This window comes from Heptranchias perlo, unplaced genomic scaffold, assembly GCF_035084215.1.
Source record: "Heptranchias perlo isolate sHepPer1 unplaced genomic scaffold, sHepPer1.hap1 HAP1_SCAFFOLD_73, whole genome shotgun sequence".
NCBI lineage: Eukaryota > Metazoa > Chordata > Chondrichthyes > Hexanchiformes > Hexanchidae > Heptranchias > Heptranchias perlo.
The window spans coordinates 1,939,393-1,958,947 of record NW_027139761.1 but is presented as its reverse complement, the minus strand read 5'-3'; the positions used below and the strand labels follow the sequence as shown (position 1 = coordinate 1,958,947).

At 44.1% G+C, this 19,555-nt stretch overlaps 5 non-coding genes across 5 annotated transcripts; all 5 read left to right on the top strand.

Moving 5' to 3' along the window:
- The first annotated feature begins 814 nt into the window (after positions 1-814).
- trnat-ugu (transfer RNA threonine (anticodon UGU)) lies at positions 815-888 on the top strand. Its single transcript has one exon. It is a non-coding gene; the product is annotated as a tRNA-Thr (tRNA).
- A 3,526-nt stretch (positions 889-4,414) lies between these two features.
- Positions 4,415-4,496, top strand: trnas-gcu (transfer RNA serine (anticodon GCU)). Its single transcript has one exon. It is a non-coding gene; the product is annotated as a tRNA-Ser (tRNA).
- Positions 4,497-6,812: 2,316 nt separating this feature from the next.
- trnaf-gaa (transfer RNA phenylalanine (anticodon GAA)) lies at positions 6,813-6,885 on the top strand. Its single transcript has one exon. It is a non-coding gene; the product is annotated as a tRNA-Phe (tRNA).
- Positions 6,886-9,733: 2,848 nt separating this feature from the next.
- trnak-cuu (transfer RNA lysine (anticodon CUU)) lies at positions 9,734-9,806 on the top strand. The gene has a single exon. It is a non-coding gene; the product is annotated as a tRNA-Lys (tRNA).
- Positions 9,807-10,824: 1,018 nt separating this feature from the next.
- trnaf-gaa (transfer RNA phenylalanine (anticodon GAA)) lies at positions 10,825-10,898 on the top strand. Its single transcript has one exon. It is a non-coding gene; the product is annotated as a tRNA-Phe (tRNA).
- The last annotated feature ends 8,657 nt before the right edge of the window (positions 10,899-19,555 follow it).

Genomic DNA, 19,555 nt, shown 5'->3' with positions numbered 1-19,555 from the left:
AATAGGTCTAGAATTTCCAACATCATCTCATCCCAAATAATGGAGTGACATTGAAATTGTTTCCATCAAAGGAACAATTCCTGAATCAAGATATTTTGAACGATCATGACTAAAGCATGTACAATTTCCTCACCGAGTCCTCTCAGTCCCCTGGGATGGTAACCATCAGGTCCTGGAGATTTGTCTATCTTTAATCTAATTATTTTCTCCATTGCCATTATTTTACTTATACTGAAACCCCTTGATTTATTTACAGTTTTCCTCATATCTCTGATATGTTAGCCTCATTTATTTCTGTGACGAACGAAGCAAAGTAAATATTTAGCAACTCTACATTTCATGATTTTCAATTACAATATCACCTCCATCTGTCTTTAAGCGGCCCACATTACTCTCAGCCTCCCTTCTTTCACTTAATATACTGGTAAAAATCTTGACTGTTGTCCTCATTTTCCCGAACAGGTTTATCTCCTTTTCCCTGTTTGGACCTCTTACGGTTTTTTATTTTCAGCACCAAAATAAACAATACTTTGCTGTGAAGTTCGTCTCAATAGTTCTTCACTTTCAGAGCGAGAATTGTCTAAACCGGTAATTTATTTAATGTAACAAACAAAAGTACACATACTCATCCGTATATCAACGCATTGATGGAGACACAAAGATAAACAAAACAAGATATGTCGGCAGCATCGGGATGCACAGGTGAACGGACAAACCAAACAGACAAAGATGAAACGGTCTGAACCCCAAACAGACAGTGACATATCGCTGATAGATATTAGTGAGAGGAGGTGGGGCTGAGCGATCATGAATGGGCGCTGTGGCTTAGTTAGTTAAAGCATCTGTCTTGTAAACAGGAGATCCTGGGTTCAACTCCCAGCAGTGCCTTGTGTAACTAATTATTTTTACCAAATTTGTGGAATTAAGCGACAAAATGGCACTTTGGAATTGGTATTTGTTCAGGTTTGAGGAGGAAACTGATATCAGATTGACTCTTCTAAAACGCCCTTTCATTGTGCAGTCAGACCTCTCATAGAATGTGTCAGCAACGGGTTAACTTAAAGACACGTTCTCGTTTTTGGGCTCGTTGAGGTCAGGGTATAATTCACGATTTGAGGTTCAAACCCGGAAGTAGTCCTAATTTGGACCGAGATTTGTGATCTTGACCTGCGGTGAAAATCTTTGCAAAGAGGAAAATGAAGTCCGCAGATCACTCCACCTGAATCTCCCGACCCCGATGAAATATATCCCAGGCTGTTAACAGAAGCAAGGGAGGAAATAACGGAGGCTCTGGTCATCATTTTCCAATCCTCCCTGGTTACAGGTGATATGCCGAAGGATTGGAGGACTGCGAAAGTTGTACTGTTGTATAAACAGGGAGAAAAGGATAGATCAAGTAATTACAGGCCGGTCAGGCTGAAGGTATTCTATTAAATCTACTCTGCACTTCCTCCACGGCCAATACACGAAGGAGAGGACACTTGACTGACAAGCCTCAGCTCTATCAGGAGAGGGAGACTGACCCACGCTCTCTCTTGCTTCTGGGATGTACCACTTTTGAAAAAAGAAGGTGAATTTCTCTATATCTTTAAACGCTCTGTCTCACTGCACATGGTTTAAAGTGTATTGTGGGACGCTGTACCTGTAAACTCTCTGACTCACAGCACGGATGTTTAATGTGTACTGTAGGATAGTATGTCAGTATCTCTGTATCTTTAAACTCTCTGTCTCTCTGCACAGGTATTGAAAGTGTATTTTAGGATGGTGTGTGTGTCTTTATGCCTTTAAACTCTCTGTTTCACTGCACAGCATTGACAATGTATTTTTGGATGGTGTGTGTGTCTTTATACCTTTAAACTCTCTGTTTCACTGCACAACATTGACAGTGTATTGTAGGATGGTGTGAATGGGATGAGGGTCTGTGGGGCGAAGTGTAGCCGATTGGGAGCAGCGCCCGTTGGCGGGGTGAGTATTGCACGCTTGATTTTCTCTCTCCCTTCTATCTTTCTTTCTCTCTTTCTTTCTTTCACCTCCCTCTCTCCCATTCTTTCTTTCACTCTCTTTTCATTCCTCTTATTTCGTGCTTTTTCTTTCTGCCCCAGCACCATTGTCTTTATCCTGTTTTTGTTCTCCATGTGTCTCTGTTGGATGATCCACAATTCAGACCTGCCGCTTCTTCCAGCTTTTCCTTCCTTCTACGATCATGGTCTATTTCATTGAGACTTTCCTGCGGCCTTGCCGAATCTAACATTCACTTTCACATTCTTCCGGCTTTAATTTTGCTCTCCATCGACCGCTGTTTCTCGGGGGCACATGTCCCGTTCGCATCAATGTTCATTTGTGCCTTGAAACCAGTCGATACATTTCGATCTGCTCCAGAGACAAGCTCTAAGAAAGCAGGGCTGGCATTCGGTAGGACAGCGCATACTTTTCCGTGAAATTTCCATGGGGTATCTTGTGACACGGGGGATGTTAACTGAAGAACTGGGTTTTGTTTTCATGGTCGTTGGCGCTTTTCCCCGAACAGTTGATGTGCGGGAGAGACGGGCGGCGCGACATTGCTGCGAAAGACGGCTGAAATGTGCATTTTTGGCAATCTGGGCGGTGCAGGAAAGTCGGAAATGTTCCGCTTGATCTTAATAGGTCTGTGGAAATGTCCGATTGAAAAGGAATGAGGAGAAATGAAAAGAGCGGGAATGGTGAAAAAGTGTCGATAACAGGAGGTTGGCCGTGAGCGAAAGGTCCTTTGAATGTTCGGCGTGGAGGAGATTTAGTTCGGAAACGGCAGACTTTAAGCGCGTGAGGAAAGTGAAGTGTGAGCTGCGTCCTTGGGTCAAATTGGGTGTTTTCAGGAAAACAGCCATTGTGAAATCACAAGAATGAAAACACTGAAAACGCTGAGCAGGTTAGGCAGCACCTGTGGAGAAAGAACCAGAGGAAACGTTTCAGCTCTATGAGCTTTGTCATCCGATCTCAATGGCTTACCATGTGCGTGAGAAACTGCGCTGTTTCAGATGCTGGTTTCGATCTCTGAATTATGAGGGTTCGAATCTCACTGCTGCCAGAATTTGTCGACCCTGCCATTTTCGCCGCCTCACCAAAACCGTTCTTTGACAGGAAGTGCTTTTCCGCATTGCTGGTTTCCACCTGTTTGCACAATTCAGCTCAGTCTGGATTGCCACCCAACTGTTTCTTGGACGGAGGTGTTGGGACTGTGAGGGGTGATCTCGGTGAAGTATCAATCAATGTGCACAATGGCGCCCTGGTGAACCGAGTACCTCTTATCGTCAGTATAATATAAAAGATATGCACCATAATTATGAATTTCTTCTTTGCATCACACTCGGATTTATTATCAGGGAATGTACATGAGCAGGTCGATTTACGTCACGCTCCGGTCGCTTCGCATCGCCTCCCACAAATAGAATAGAATCATAGAAAGGTCACAGCACGAAAAGAGGCCATTCGGCACATCGAGTCCGTGCCGGCTCTCTGCAAGTGCAATCCAGACAGACCCACTCCCCCACCCTTTCCCTGTAGACCTGTATTCTCTTTCGTTTCAAATACTTATCCAGTTCTTTATTGAACACCATGATTGAATCTGCCCCCACCAGCCCCTCGGGCGGTGTATTCCAGATCCTAAACACTCGCTGTGTCGAAAAGTTTTTCCTCATGTCATCTTTGGTTCTTTTGCCAAACACCTTAAATCTATGTTCTCTGTTCCTTGAACCTTCCGCAAATTGGAACAGTTTCTCTCTATCTCCTCTGTCAAGATCCTTCATGATTTTGAATACCTCCATCAAATCTCCTCGTGATTTTGAATAACTCTATCAAACCTCCTGAAACATTTACCTGAGGAAGGAGGAAGTCTCCGAAAGATTGTGAATTTAAAATAAAATTGCTGGACTATAACTTGGTGTTGTAAAATTGTTTACAAATCTCCTCGTAACCGTCTCTGTTCCAAGCAGAACAACCCCAGCTTCTCCAATCTATTCATGAAACTTATACCCCTCATCCCTGGAATCATTACAGTAAATCTCTTCTGTGGGGATTCGTTAGTAACATCGCCGAATCCCCCACCACCAACATACTAGTGGTCATCATTAACCAGAAATTTAACTGGACCAGCTGCATAAATATTGTGGCGACAAGAGCAGGTCAGAGGCTGGATATTCTGCGCCATGTGACTCACCTTCTAACTCCCTAAAGCCGTTCAACCATCTACAAGGCGCAAGTTGAGTGAGTTGGAATACTCATGTGATGGTCATGGACCTGAAACGTTAACTCTGTTTCTGTGTCGAAAGATTCTGCCTGACCTGCTGAGGAAAAACACATTTACAGTTTTTATTTCAGATTGGCAACATAGCCAGAATTTTAATTTTGAATAAAGGGGGTTTCGCATATTTCTGCATGCGACGAGGTGGCCGAGAGGTTAAGGCGATGGACTGCTAATCTGTTGTGCTCTGCACGCGTGGGTTCGAATCCCATCCTCGTCGTTATTGCGTTTAAGTTTTGTTTCTCCCATTCAGTCCACCCAGAAGGTCTGGTGAAAGTCCCATCCTTCTCGAAACGGCAGACGGAGGGTTTTGCATTGTTTCCAGGAAGGTGTTGAGATTGTGAGATTGTGAGATCGCGAAATATCAGAGTGTACATTGGTGTCATTGTAAAAAGAGTAAATCTTATGGTCAACGTAAGAGAAACTTACGTCCCATAATTATGATTTATGTCCGGATCATTTCGTGTCTTTGTCTGTTCAAAAGGGATGTGCTGTAAGTCCCGGATCATTCTGTGTGCGTTTTACCCGATTTTCTTGATACCTTTTTCCTTCTGAACTGAAATGACGATCCTCTCTCGAGAAAAAGGTTCACCGCCTGCTTCGGGAAACTGGTCGGAAAAATAACAAAAACTGATGAGACCAAGTTCATTCTGCTGGGCTTCCATTCCAAGCTCCGCACTCTATCCCCCATTCAGACCCACCCCCGCCTGGACAGTATAATCTGCGATATTCATAAGGGAATGGAGAAGCAGAATATCACGGTTATAATTTTCTTCGTTGCTCAACACTGAATAGCTTCAATTGTAATGATTCAGAAGGTAATCATCGGATCATAGAATCTTACAGCACAGAAGGAGGCCATTCGGCCGTCGTGCCAGTGTCGGCTTTTTCGAAGACCTGTCCAAATTAGACCCATACCCCAGATTTTTCCCCATAACACTGCAAATTAGTCCTCTTCAATTATGTCCAATTGCCTTTTGAATGATCCCATGGAATCGGCTTCCACCATCCTTTCAGGAAGTGCGTTCCTGATCTTAACAACCCTCTGTGTGAAAAAAATTCTCCTCAATTCCCCTCGAGTTATTTTCCCAATTATTTTAAATCTATGATCTCTGGTTACCGACCCACATGCCAGAGGAAACAATTTCTCCCTACTTGCTCTTTCAAAACCCCTCATTATTTTGAACACCTTTATTCGGTCTCCCGTTAACCATCTCTGCTGTAAGGAGAACAATCCCAGCTTCTCCAATCTCTCCAAATAACTGAAGTCCCTCATCCCTGGTATCATCCAGGTCAACCTGCTCTGAATCCTCTTCAATCCCTTTTCATCCTAAAGTGTGGTGCCCAGATCTGTACAATATACTCCAGATGAGACCTAAACACTGATTTGTAAGGATTAGTATGATTTCCATTTTTTTGTATTCAATGCCCCTATTTACAAAGCGAAGTATCCCATATGCTTTCTTAACCGCCTTATCAACTTGCCCTGTTTTCTGAATATGAACCCCCAGGTCCCTCTGCTCTTGGAACCCCCCATAAATTGTTCCATTTAGATTATACTGCCTCTCCATGTTCTTCTTCTAAAAGTGCATCACTTCACACTGATCGGCGTTAAATCTGTCACGTGACCGCCCATTTCACCAGTCTGTCCATGTCCTCCTGAAGTCTGCTGTTATCATGCTCACTATTTACTACGTTGCCAAGTTCTGTATCATCCGCAAACTTCGAAATTGTATTCCCTATTCCCACATCCAAGACATTTATATACAACAAGAAAAGCAATAGTCCTAATACCGACCCCTGGGGGATTCCACTGCATATTTCTCCCCCGTCAGAAAAACATCCGTTCACCACGACTCTCTGCCTCCTATCCCACAGTCTATTACTTGGAGTCCATGATTCACTTTGAACCTTGTCAGCGCCATTCACCTGCTCTGATACCTATTGCTTGCCGCCTTACACAGATGCGCCCTGAGCCGCCTTACACTCTCCCATACTCGGCAGTCCTTCCCCTCTCTCAGATCTTAAAACACTCTCTGATGCCATCTGACTGCCCGCTCTCCTCTTTGAGCCCCCTTACACTCTCTGATGCCCTCTGATAGTACCTTCCCCTCTCTGAGATGCCCTTGCCACAATGGATCGCCACTAAGAAGCGATTGGACGCCCTGAGGCTTTCTCAGAAGCAATTACCGTCCCTGCTATCAAAGTGCGGTGTAACTTCACAGGTGGATCTACCGGTCTGTGTTAAGGATGAGATCAAGAGTTTGATCGGTCGCTGCTGCTTCCGCCTCTGAGAGCTCTATCGGCGGTCGGTACCGATCTTCCTCCCACAAACTGGGTGTGGATGTTTGAGTGCGCTGTTGATTTATAAACTTTGGTAGTTTACGTATGACAACGATGTTTATATATGAACTGTGGGTGTATCTCTACGAGTACGATGTTTATGTATGAATTGTGGAATGAACAGGAGGGGCAATTCCTCCTGGGGTTATATTTTCTTCCACGACAATAACACAAAGTAATCGTTGGGTACAGAGCCGAAATAGCTCAGTTGGGAGAGCGTTAGACTGAAGATCTGAAGGTCCTTGGTTCAATCCCGAGTTTCGGCAGTTTTTGTTTGTTTACTTTCTTCTTCCTTGCTTCGATTCTCGGATTTATTTGCAGTGAAATTTAATTCCCGCCACTGAAGGATTGGGGATTGAATAGAGAGACATCAAGGATGGGAATTATTTATATCGTTTGCATTTGGCTGATATTTCAATGTTACCTTCTGCCTTTTTCTCTTGGTTTTGTCTCTCTCGGTGCCAGGTGACTATTTGATTTGTCCGAAACTGTTCCATTTTCCACATCTCGGGGCGGTCAGACCCGCTCTGTCTGTCTGTTGCTGCTGATGATCATTAATGGGAACAGGCCGCGAGTTAAACGTTTATCTGCAAATTGGAGAAAGACAAATCAAAAGAAAGACGTGTTTATCCTGCCCAGGGGCAAAGTAACAACGGATGTAATTCACAAACGGTCCCCGTGAATTTTTCTGTTGATTTTCTTTTTAAAGCTTCGATTTCAAAAGTTACAAAAACGCGAAATAAATAAAGTAAATTACAAGAATCGAATCCGTGATCATTATGTTACAGTATACTCTTTGCAAACGAGTTAACCGGCCGTACCAACGGCACATTAGGCTGTTTAATTAATTTTTGCATCTGCAGCGATTTCTGTACTTTGACCCCGAAATCTCTCTGCTCCTCCACAGCACCGAGTTTCTCACCATTTAGAAAATACTCTGATTTATCTTTCTTAGATTTAAAGTGTATGACCTCGGTCTTCCCCACATTGAACACTATTTGCCACAGTTTTGTCCACACACTTAATCCATCAATTCCACTTTTCAATTTCCTGCGACCAACTGCGTTTCTTCCTGCGTCACCAGAAGGCTGCGTGTTCAAAACACGGGGTAACCGTTGCCTTTAGAGCTGATAGGGTTCTGTATCGTTCCGGAATGAATTTTTCATCTGCTTTTTCTAAATAAACAGAACCTTGCTCTATATTCTGGTTCTCTGGATCTCAAATTTGAGCAAATCGTTTCATTTTACCCTCGACTTTTGATCTTGTGCTGCGGATGAAACTTTTGCAAAGAGGGAGAAGAAGTCCCCAAATCGCCCCACGTGTATCTCAAACGCTTTGGGAAGAAGTTCTGTGTAAACAATCAGGAATTTAAAAGCACCTCAATGACCTGCACTTTCATTGAATGACTTTTTTTCGCCATTGGAATCGACGAGAAATCGCTGTCGGCTTTCATCTCACTGAAGTGCAGAGTGTGGCCGCCTTGTATCGGTCAACGTGTTAGTGACGAGTTTGGGTTAAGCACGGGTCGCGTTTATTTCTGAAATCTCACCAAGCACCGGGGAAAAGAAACTTAGCATCAAACTGTCCCTGTAAGTGATGAATTGAAGGGAATATCGCTCCAAACAGATCTGGACAATGTGCAGCGCAGACGCACAGGAGTTACAAATCCACCCTCTTGCCACTCGGCAATCGCATGAACTGAACTTTACTCTGGCCCGTGTCACCGCGCTGAAATCGAGTCTTTCACGGCCACATTTTTTCTTAACATAATAATTACTGGTTTAAGAGTGAAAATTGTCGTCCACTTCACTGTAAGTGCAAGAGACAACTTTGTAGACACCGTGTAGTGTCACAGACCTGCTGGTTTGTGCTGCTCATTTCATCTCATCTCATTTTCCGCAAACCTGAATATTACTGGAACAGAGAATGGCGAATCACAGCTCAAAAATCAATCCTCTCTTCCACGAGCGGACTGAGTCTTTCAACATACAGGTGTTTAATGGCAAGGTGAGTTTAATTTTCAGAAATAATACAGCACAGATTTTGACTCGTGCAAGCTGCACACATTTTATTTTGGAAAAGTAAACTGATTGGAAGAAAGCTGTTACATTGAGTGCGGCAACCTGAAGCTTCAGCTCGATGAATTAGTCCTTGAACATTTGCAAGTTCTGTTTCTGTGGCGCAATTGGTTAGCGCGTTTCGCTGCGAACTGAAAAGTTGGTCGTTAGAGGACACGAAGGCAACCTTTTACCTTAACATTCATTGTCTCGCAAATTCTTGGGTTCGAATGTGTGTCTTGTCTGCCAGAAAATGTACCGCAAGCATTGCCAGCTGAGTGCGTCTGATTTTCCACCATTTATTCTGCGGTTGGATAACAGGCATATGAAAAATATCCAAAAAAACGAGGTTGGCTTGAACGAAGTCGGAATACTTCTTGACAGAGAAGGTTCGAAGGTTGCAAGCGAGCTCCTTCACACTGACATGGATATTTCTGCAGTGAGCGACATCAGACTGTTTCCACAATGAATGTCACTCCCTTTATTTTGGAAAAGTGAAATGGTATTCACATTCCGACTGGTTTCAGTTGATTTGTGAGAGATCGCTAAAGGATCAATCTCCGGTGAAGACGGCCTTTTTCTCTCTCTCTGTTGGCCGAATCCAAAATGAAATTGGAGCTGGACGAATCATGCAAGAAATCAGGAATCACTTTAGCAAACAAAATACGGCCGAAAGCTGGAACTCTCTCATCCCAAAGGATGTGGATTGTGGTTCAATTCATAATTTGAAGTCTGATATTGACAGATCGTTTTTCGATTCGGGTCCCAAGGAATATGAGTCCAAGACGGAGAAACAGAGATGAATTGCAGATCAACTCATGATCCAATTGAATGGGGCAGCAGGTTCGAGGGGCTGAATGGCCTTCTCTTGTCCCGATGTTCCGATACTGCTCAGCGCGGAGCTGGACGAATGGTAAAAGACATCAGACTAACTCCAGAATGAAAAAAACGGTGTTCAGAAGTCGATACCCTGAGATTGTGGAACGAACTGAACTCCTGCAGCAAAGCCAACAGTTGTCTCTCTGCAATGATAAGATGGGAAGAATTTGAGCAGTCGGCCCGGCTGGCTCAGTCGGTAGAGCATGAGACTCTTAATCTCAGGGTCGTGGGTTCGAGCCCCACGTTGGGCGATTTGTGTTCTACTTTTCACACTCGGTGATAAAATTTTTAAAGTGCAACCTCTTGTGTCCAGATTCGAAACAGGCACAACCCTGAGCTGTGTGAAAGGAAACCGTGAGCGTTGCCAAATATCCACTCCCGATCGATTCTACCTTCTCGTTCCCTCCACATGGGACACGGACAGGTTATCGGTTCAATTGGATTCACTTTTTGTTGTTATTAAAAATGTTGAAGTTCAGAAAATGTAATATTTAGGAGATGCCAACGCTGGAACAATTCGCCTCTCTGATACCTCCTGATCCCCCCTTACCCCATTTGATTCTCCCTGTGCTCCTTATCATCGCTGATACGCTCTGTCTCCTACCTTCTCCGATACCCTCAGAGAGTCCATGATTCACTTTGAACCTTGTCAGCGCCATTCACCTGCTCTGATACCGATTGATTGCCCCTTACACAGATGCGCCCTGAGCCGCCTTTCACTCTCCCATCCTCGGCAGTCCTTCCCCTCTCTCAAATCTTAATACACTCTCTGATGCCATCTGACTTCCCGCTCTCCTCTTTGAGCCCCCTTACACTCTCTGATGCCCTCTGATAGTACCTTCCCCTCTCTGAGATGCCCTTGCCACAATGGATCGCCACTAAGCAGCGATTAGACGCCCTGAGGCCTTCTCAGAAGCAAATACCGTCCCTGCTATCAAAGTGCGGTGTAACTTCACAGGTGGATCTACCGGTCTGTGTTGAGGATGAGATCAAGAGTTTGATCGGTCGCTGCTGCTTCCGCCTCTGAGAGCTCTATCGGCGGTCGGTACCGATCGTCCTCCCACAAACTGGGTGTGGATGTATGAGTGCGCTGTTGATTTATAAACTTTGGTAGTTTACAAGTGACAACAATGTTTATATATGAACTGTGGGTGTATCTCTTCGAGTACGATGTTTGTATATGAATTGTGGAATGAACAGGAGGGGCAATTCCTCCTGGGGTTATATTTTCTTCCACGACAATAACACAAAGTAATCGTTGGGTACAGAGCCGAAATAGCTCAGTTGGGAGAGCGTTAGACTGAAGATCTGAATGGTCCTTGGTTCAATCCCGAGTTTCGGCAGTTTTTGTTTGTTTACTTTCTTCTTCCTTGCTTCGATTCTCGGATTTATTTGCAGTGAAATTTAATTCCCGCCACTGAAGGATTGAGGATTGAACAGAGAGACATCAAGGATGGGAATTATTGATATCGTTTGTATTTGGCTGTTATTTCACTGTTACCTTCTGCCTTTTTCTCTTGGTTTTGTCTCTCTCGGTGCCAGGTGACTATTTGATTTGTCCGAAACTGTTCCATTTTCCACATCTCGGGGCGGTCAGACCCGCTCTGTCTGTCTGTTGCTGCTGATGATCATTAATGGGAACAGGCCGCGAGTTAAACGTTTATCTGCAAATTGGAGAAAGACAAATCAAAAGAAAGACGTGTTTATCCTGCCCAGGGGCAAAGTTACAACGGATGTAATTCAAAAACGGTCCCCGTGAATTTTTCTGTTGATTTTCTTTTTAAAGCTTCGATTTCAAAAGTTACAAAAACGCGAAATAAATAAAGTAAATTACAAGAATCGAGTCCGTGATCATTATGTTACAGTATACTCTTTGCAAACGAGTTAACCGGCCGTACCAACGGCACATTAGGCTGTTTAATTAATTTTTGGACCTGCAGCGATTTCTGTACTTGGACCCCTAAATCTCTCTGCTCCTCCACAGCACCGAGTTTCTCACCATTTAGAAAATACTCTGATTTATCTTTCTTAGATTTAAAGTGTATGACCTCGGTCTCCCCCACATTGAACACTATTTGCCACAGTTTTGTCCACACACTTAATCTATCAATTCCCACTTTTCAATTTCCTGCTACCATCTGCGTGACTTCCTGCGTCACCAGAAGGCTGCGTGTTCAAAACACGGGGTAACCGTTGCCTTTAGAGCTGATAGGGTTCTGTATCGTTCCGGAATGAATGTTTCATCTGCTTTTTCTCAATAAACAGAACCTTGCTCTATATTCTAGTTCTCTGGATCTCAAATTTGAGCAAATCGTTTCATTTTGCCCTCGACTTTTGATCTTGTGCTGCGGATGAAACTTTTGCAAAGAGGGAGAAGAAGTCCCCAAATCGCCCCACGTGTATCTCAAACGCTTTGGGAAGAAGTTCTGTGTAAACAATCAGGAATTTAAAGGCACCTCAATGACCTGCACTTTCATTGAATTACTTTTTTTCGCCATTGGAATCGACGTGAAATCGCTGTCGGCTTTCATCTCACTGAAGTGGAGAGTGTGGCCGCCTTGTATCGGTCAACGTGTTCGTGACGAGTTTGGGTTAAGCACGGGTCGCGTTTATTTCTGAAATCTCACCAAGCACCGGGAAAAAGAAACTTGGAATCAAACTGTCCCTGTAAGTGATGAATTGAAGGGAATATCGCTCCAAACAGATCTGGACAATGCGCAGCGCAGCCGCACAGGAGTTACAAATCCACCCTCTCGCCACTCGGCAATCGCATGAACTGAACTTTACTCTGGCCCGTGTCACCGCGCTGAAATCGAGTCTTTCACGGCCACATTTTTTCTTAACATAATAATTACTGGTTTAAGAGTGAAAATTGTCGTCCACTTCACTGTAAGTGCATGAGACAACTTTGTAGACACCGTGTAGTATCACAGACCTGCTGGTTTGTCCTGCTCATTTCATCTCATCTCATTTTCATCAAACCTGCATATTACTGGAACAGAGAATGGCGAATCACAGCTCAAAAATCAATCCTCTCTTCCACGAGCGGACTGAGTCTTTCAACATACAGGTGTTTAATGGCAAGGTGAGTTTAATTTTCAGAAATGATACAGCACAGATTTTCACTCGTGCAAGCTGCACACCCTTTATTTTGGAAAAGTAAACTGATTGGAAGAAAGCTGTTGCATTGAGCGCGGCAACCTGAAGCTTCAGCTCGATGAATTCGTCCTTGAACATTTACAAGCTCTGTTTCTGTGGCGCAATTGATTAGCGCGTTCGGCGACTAACTAAAAGGTTGGTGGTTCAAACCCACTAGAATACGCTAAAGCAACCTTTTACCTTAACATTCATTGTCTCACGTTTTTTGGATTCGAATGTGTGTCTTGTCTACCAGAAAATGTACCGCAAACATTGCCAGCTGAGTGCGTCTGATTTTCCACCATTTATTCTGCGGTTGGATAACAGGCATCTGAAAAATATCCAAAAAAAACGAGATTGGCTTGAACGAAGTCGGAATACTTCTTGACAGAGAAGGTTCGAAGGTTGCAGGCGAGCTCCTTCAGACTGAATCACAATGACATGGATATTTCTGCAGTGAGCGACATCAGACTGTTTCCACAATGAATGTCACTCCCTTTATTTTGGAAAAGCGAAATGGTATTCACATTCCGACTGATTTCAGTTGATTTGTGAGAGATCGTTAAAGGATCAATCTCCGGTTAAGACGGCCTTTTTCTCGCTCTCTGTTGGCCGAATCCAAAATGAATTTGGAGCTGGACTGATCATGCAAGAAATCAGGAAACACTTTAGCAAACAAAATACGGCCGAAAGTTGGAACTCTCTCATCCCAAAGGATGTGGATTGTGGCTCAATTCATAATTTGAAGTCTGATATTGATAGATCGTTTTTCGATTCGGATACCAAGGAATATGAGTCCAAAGCGGAGAAACAGAGATGAATTGCAGATCAACTCATGATCTAATTGAGTGGGGCAGCAGGTTCAAGGGGCTGAATGGCCTTCTCTTGTCCCGATGTTACTGTACTGCTCAGCACGGGGCTGGACGAATGGTAAAAGACATCAGACTAACTCCAGAATGAAAAACCGGGTGTTCAGAAGCAGATACCCTGAGATTGTGGAACGAACAGAACTCCTGCAGCAAAGCCAACAGCTGTCTCTCTGCAATAATAGGATGGGAAGAATTTTGGCAATCGGTCCGGCTAGCTCAGTCGGTAGAGCATGCGACTTTTAATCTCAGAATCGTGCGTTCGAACCCCACGTTGAGCGATTTGTGTTTTATTTTCACACTGGGTGATGAAAGTTTCAAAGTGCAACCTCTGATCTCCAGATTCTTACCAGACACAACCCTGAGCTGTGTGAAAGGAAACCGTGAGCGTTGCCAAATATCCACTCCGTCCCGATTCTACTTTCTCGTTCACTCCACATGGGACACCGACAGATTATCGGTTCAATCGGATTCATTTTTTGCTGTTATTAAAAATGTTGAAGGTCAGAAAATGTAATATTGACAAGATGACAACTCTGGATCAATTCGCCTCGCTGATACCTCCTGAGCAACCCTCCCCCCACCGCTCTTGCCCTCTTCGATTCTCCCTGAGCGCCTTACCTTTTCCGATGTCCTCAGAGAATCCATTATCCTGTTTGAACCTTTTCACGCCCTTATCTGTTCTCTGATACCCGCTAAATGCCCCTTATCCACTTAGACGCCCTGAGCCTTCTTACACTCTCTGATACCCTCTGACACTCCCTTGCCCTTTCTGAGATCCCCTTAGATTCTCTGATACCCTCTGACAGTCCCTTCCCCTCTCTGAGATCGCCTTACACTCTCTAATACCTTATGACACTCCCTTTCGCTCTCTGAGTTCCCATTGCCCCACCGGATCGCCACTAAGAAGGCATTAGACTCCCTGATTCCTTCTCAGAACCCATTCCCCTCCCTCATACACAAGTGCGATGCAATGTCACAGGTGGATCTACCTGCCTGTGTTAACGATGAGATCCAGAGGTTGTTCGGCTCCTGCTGCTTCCGCCTCTGCCACTTCTAGAGCTCTAGCGGCGGTGGGAACCGATCTCCCTCCCATAAACTCAGTGTGTAAGTTTTAGTGCGCTGGTGTTTCATAAACTGTGGGAGTGTATATATGGGTGCGATGTTTATTTTTGAACTGTGCGAGTGTATATATGGGTGCGACGTTTATATATGAACTGTGGGTGTATATATGGGTACGATGTTCATATATGAACAGTAGGTGTGTATATATGAGTGCGATGTTTATATATGAACTGTGGGTGTGTATATATGAGCGTGATGCTTATATATGAACTGTGTGTGTATATATATGAGTGCGATGTTTACATATGAAGTGCGGTAATGAACAGGAGCGGCAAGGCCTCGCGGGGGTTATATTTTCTTGCAAGACAATGGCGAAAAGTTGCATTTGCTTTGGTGTCCAAATATCTCATCTCATTCGGAGTTGCATTGGACTGAAAATTTAAAGGTCTTTGATTCACTCCAGTGTTTGGCAGTTTTTGATTGTTTAATTTCTTCTTCTTTGGGTCAATTCTCACATTTATTTACAGTGAAATTTTATTCCCGCCACTGAAGGATTGGGGCTGGAACAGAGAGACATCAAGGATGGGAAATATTTCTATCGTCTGTATTTGGTTTTTATTTCTCTGTTACCTTTTGCCTTTTTCTCTTGGTTTTGTCTCTCTCGGTGCCGGGTGACTACTTGATTTGATGCATTTGTCCTAAACTGATCCCTTTTCCACATCTCTTGGCGGTCAGACCCTCTCTGTCTGTCTGTTGCTGCTGATGATCATTAATGGGAACAGGCCGCGAGTTAAACGTTTATCTGCAAACCGGACAAAGACAAATAACAAAAAAGACGTGTTTCTCCGGCCCAGGGGTAAAGTTACAATGGATGTTATTCAAAAAACTGATCCCGTGAATTGATCCGTGGACCTGTTTGTAAAGCTTGGATTTTAAAAGTTACGAAAACCCAAAACAAAGCCCCTTCTCAGCCCACACAGTTTTCAATCTTTTTTGTACCTATACTAGTTTGAAATGATTTCTGTACATGGCCCCCAAAATCTCTCTGCTCCTCCACAGTTCCGAGCTTCTCACCATTTAGAAAATACTGTGGTTAATCTTTCTTACATTTAAAGTGGATGACCTCGCTCTCCCCCACATTGAACTCTATTTGCCGCAGTTTTGCCCAATCACTGAATTTATCAATTCCCACTTTTCAACTTCCTCCTTCTATCCACATTACTCACTGCTCCACCAGAAGGCTGCGTGTTCAAATCACACCGGGGTAGCAGTTGCTTTTCAAGCTGATAGGATTCTGGATAGTTCCGGAATGAATGATTCATCTGCTTTTTCTCAATAAACAGAACCTTGCTCTAAAGTCTGCTTCACTAGTTCCCAAATTTCAGGAAGGCGTCTCATTCTGCCCTGGACTTTTGATCTTCAACTGCGGATGGCACTTTTGCAAAGAGGGAAAAGAAGTCCCCAAATCTCTCCACGTGAAGCTCAAACGCTTCGGGAACAATTTCAGTGCAAACAATCTGGACTTTAAAGGCATCTCAATGACCTGCACTTTCTTTGAATGAGTTTTGTTCGCCTTTGCATTTTACCTTGAAATCGCACTCGGTTTTCATCTCAATGAACCAGAGTGTGACCGCCTTGTATCTGACAGCGTGTAATTGGCGAGGTTGGGGTAAGCACGGGTCGTTTTCAACTTCTGAAATCTCACCAATCACCAGAGAAAAGAAACGTGGAATCAAATTGTCCCTGTCAGTGACGAATTGAAGTGAATATCGCTCCAAGCAGATCTGGAGAACTCGCAGTGCAGCCGCACAGGAGTTCCAAATCCACCCTCTCGCCACTCGGCAATCATATAAACTGAACTTTACTCTGGCCCAGTGTCACCGCGCTGAAATCGAGTATTTCTCGGCCTCTTTTTTTCTTAACATTATAGTTACTGATTTAAGAGCGAAAACTGCCGCCCGCCTAAATGTAAGTGCAAGAGACAACTTTGTAGACACCGTGTATTGTCAGAGACCTGCTCGTTGGACCTGCTCATTTCAACGTATCACATTTTCAGCAAACCCGAATATTATTGGGAGAGAATGAAGAATGGCGAATCACAGCTCGAAAGATCAATCGTCTCTACCACGAGGGGATTAAGTCTTCCAACACACAAGTGTTTAATGGCAAGGTGAGTTTAATGTTCAGAAATAATACAACACAGATTTTCACTGGTGCAAGCTGCACACCTTTATTTTGGACAAGTAAACTGATCGTGGAGAGATGTTAAATTGATCGCCGCAACCTGAATTTTTAGCTCTTTGAATTAGTGGTTCAATAGCAAACGCATTGCTTCGCTGTGGCGCAATAGGTTAGCGCGTTCGGCTTTTAACATAAAACTTAGTAGGTCAGAACCCACCCAGAAACGGTAGGGAAACTTTCATCTTAAGGCTCATGGTCTCGCATTTCCTCGTTTCCAATGTGTGCTTTGGCTGAAAAAGAAATGCCCGGTTTCGATGCCCAGCTGAGTGCGGCCGATATTCCTCCATTTAACCTGTGATTGGATTCACGGAAATCAGAATTCTTCTTGGCAGACAAGGTCCGAAGGTTGCAGGAGAGCCGCTTCACTCTGACATGGATATTTCTGCAGTGAGCGACACCAGACTGTTTCCACAATGAATATCAATCCCTTTTATTTTGGAAACGCAAAATTGTCTTCACATTCCGAAGGGTTTCAGTTGATTTGTGAGAGATCATTAAAGGATCCTGCAGCGCTGCCTCGGACAATAACACCAGTTCTAAGCCGCATTTCAGTCGCGGCAACAAATCCTTACATCCGAGTATCTGCAGCTTTAAATCCGAGTATCTGCACCGCTACACCGGAGTATCGCACCCTCACACGCGTTAACTCATTAACTGTCCGCAATCACCTATAACAGCATCGGGAACGCTGAACAAAATCTAACACAGAAGAAATGAGCTTTATAACTTTTCACTCATGTACGGACACATTTATATTCACTGGACTTGAAGGGAGATTTGGGGAAAGTGGGCGCTGATACTCAGAAACTCTCCCTCACGTATCGCTACTTGGTGCTATTTTTTTCAGCAGGCACGTTGGTCTAGGTGTCTTATTCTCGATTCGGGTTTGCTGATTGAAATATGCGAGAGATCCCGGACGAGCCCTCATTTTCCCCACGCCTTTTGATCTTGACCCGCTGTTAAAACTAGCGATTTCGGTGCTGGAATGTAAAATTTTGCAGCAAAACCGCAACAGCTTCATTAATGTTCGTCAAGGAAGTGAAATAACCCCCTCCACTTCCTCTTATACAAGTGGCTCCAGTCCCACCGGAATTTATAATGCTTAATCCACTCTGAGCTGGATTGGCGAAACACTCTCAAGTAGGAGGCTCATCATCTGTTCACTGCTAAAAGTCAATCTCCTGGACTTCTAGCTCTGTCAGACTGCATGTTCCTTCAGACAGATTTCTAACGGGACACATGCATCCTGCTGCCGTGCGAGCATTGGTGCTTCAGGGGTAGAATTCTTGCTTGCATTAATTCTATTCCTGTAAAAGTAGCTCCTGAAGATCACAAGATGGAAAGTATCATGTCTGAGCGGTCTCACCAGCTGGTTTAAAGCTCAAGCTAAATCCCACAATTTGTCTTTGGATCAAAATCATAGTTTGTGGCGCCGATTCCGCAGTCCACCTCCTGTAAAATAATAACACTAAACATCTCATCTGTTATTGCAACAGCGTAGACGGGAGGAACCACATGGCCATTCAAATAAGCAGATGCATTTTGGAACACACCAATTGAACCTTCAACTCCGGTCGAAATGTTCACAAGGAAAAGGACTGGTTGATGTAGGTGAGACTCGACTAACAACCTCGGTGTTTCCCGACCCTGTACGGTCATATAAGGACCGCGCACTGACTGATTGCGCCGCTGGAGCCAGGTCACTCTGATCACCTGTCCCACTCTGCTGGAAAGAATATTATGGTGAGAGGCCCTTACCTGTGGAAACGTGTCCTGTCCTCGTGATGAAAATAATATCTACGATTTCACTTTCAGCTTTTTTCACATCCTCTGCTCCATCGCACCACAATCTGGTTTTCTGAGAACAGATCAAAATAAACATTGGCAGAAATTCTAACAGCAGTGGGATTCAAACCCACGCCTCCATAGAAATTTGATGGAACACCTTCGACCACGAGGCCACGCTACCATAATGTCACAGTAATGTTTAAAGAGCTGTTTAATGCTCAAATAAATGAACTGAAGTTGATTGATCGCATTTACCCCGTGCTGGGGTTGTTCTGCTTAGAGCAGAGAACGTTAAGAGGAGATTTGATAGAAGTGTTCAAAATCATGAAGGGTTTGGACAAAGTAAATGAAGAGAAACTATTCTCATTGGCGGAAGGGTCGAGAACCAGAGGACACAGATTTGAGATGATTGGCAAAAGAACCAAAGGCGACATAAGTAAACACTTCTTTACCCGGCGAGTAGTTATAATCTGGAATGCGCTGATTGAAAGGATGGTGGAGGCAGATTCAATGGTGGCATTCAAAAAGGAATTGGATAAGTACTTGAAGGGATAAAAATGCAGGGCTACCGGGATAGAGCGGGGAATGGGACCAACTGGATTGCTTTTACAATGAGCCGGCACGGACTCGATGGAACGATTAGCCTCCTTCTGTACTGTAACCACTTTATGATCGTATGATTCTATTTGTAATCTTTAATTTCTTTGCTTGCATTTCTCTATCTCTCCCTGTCTCTGTCTCTCGTGTTGTCCCCTGATGGACTTCTCAGGCTTCCTTGAACGGCGATTGCTGATCGAACCTACAACACCAGCAGAGAAGGTTAAAGAAAGATTGAGACGGTCGGAAAAGTAAAGGTGCAACCCAGCTGCTGCAGCCAATGTCTAAACATTTATGTCTCGTCG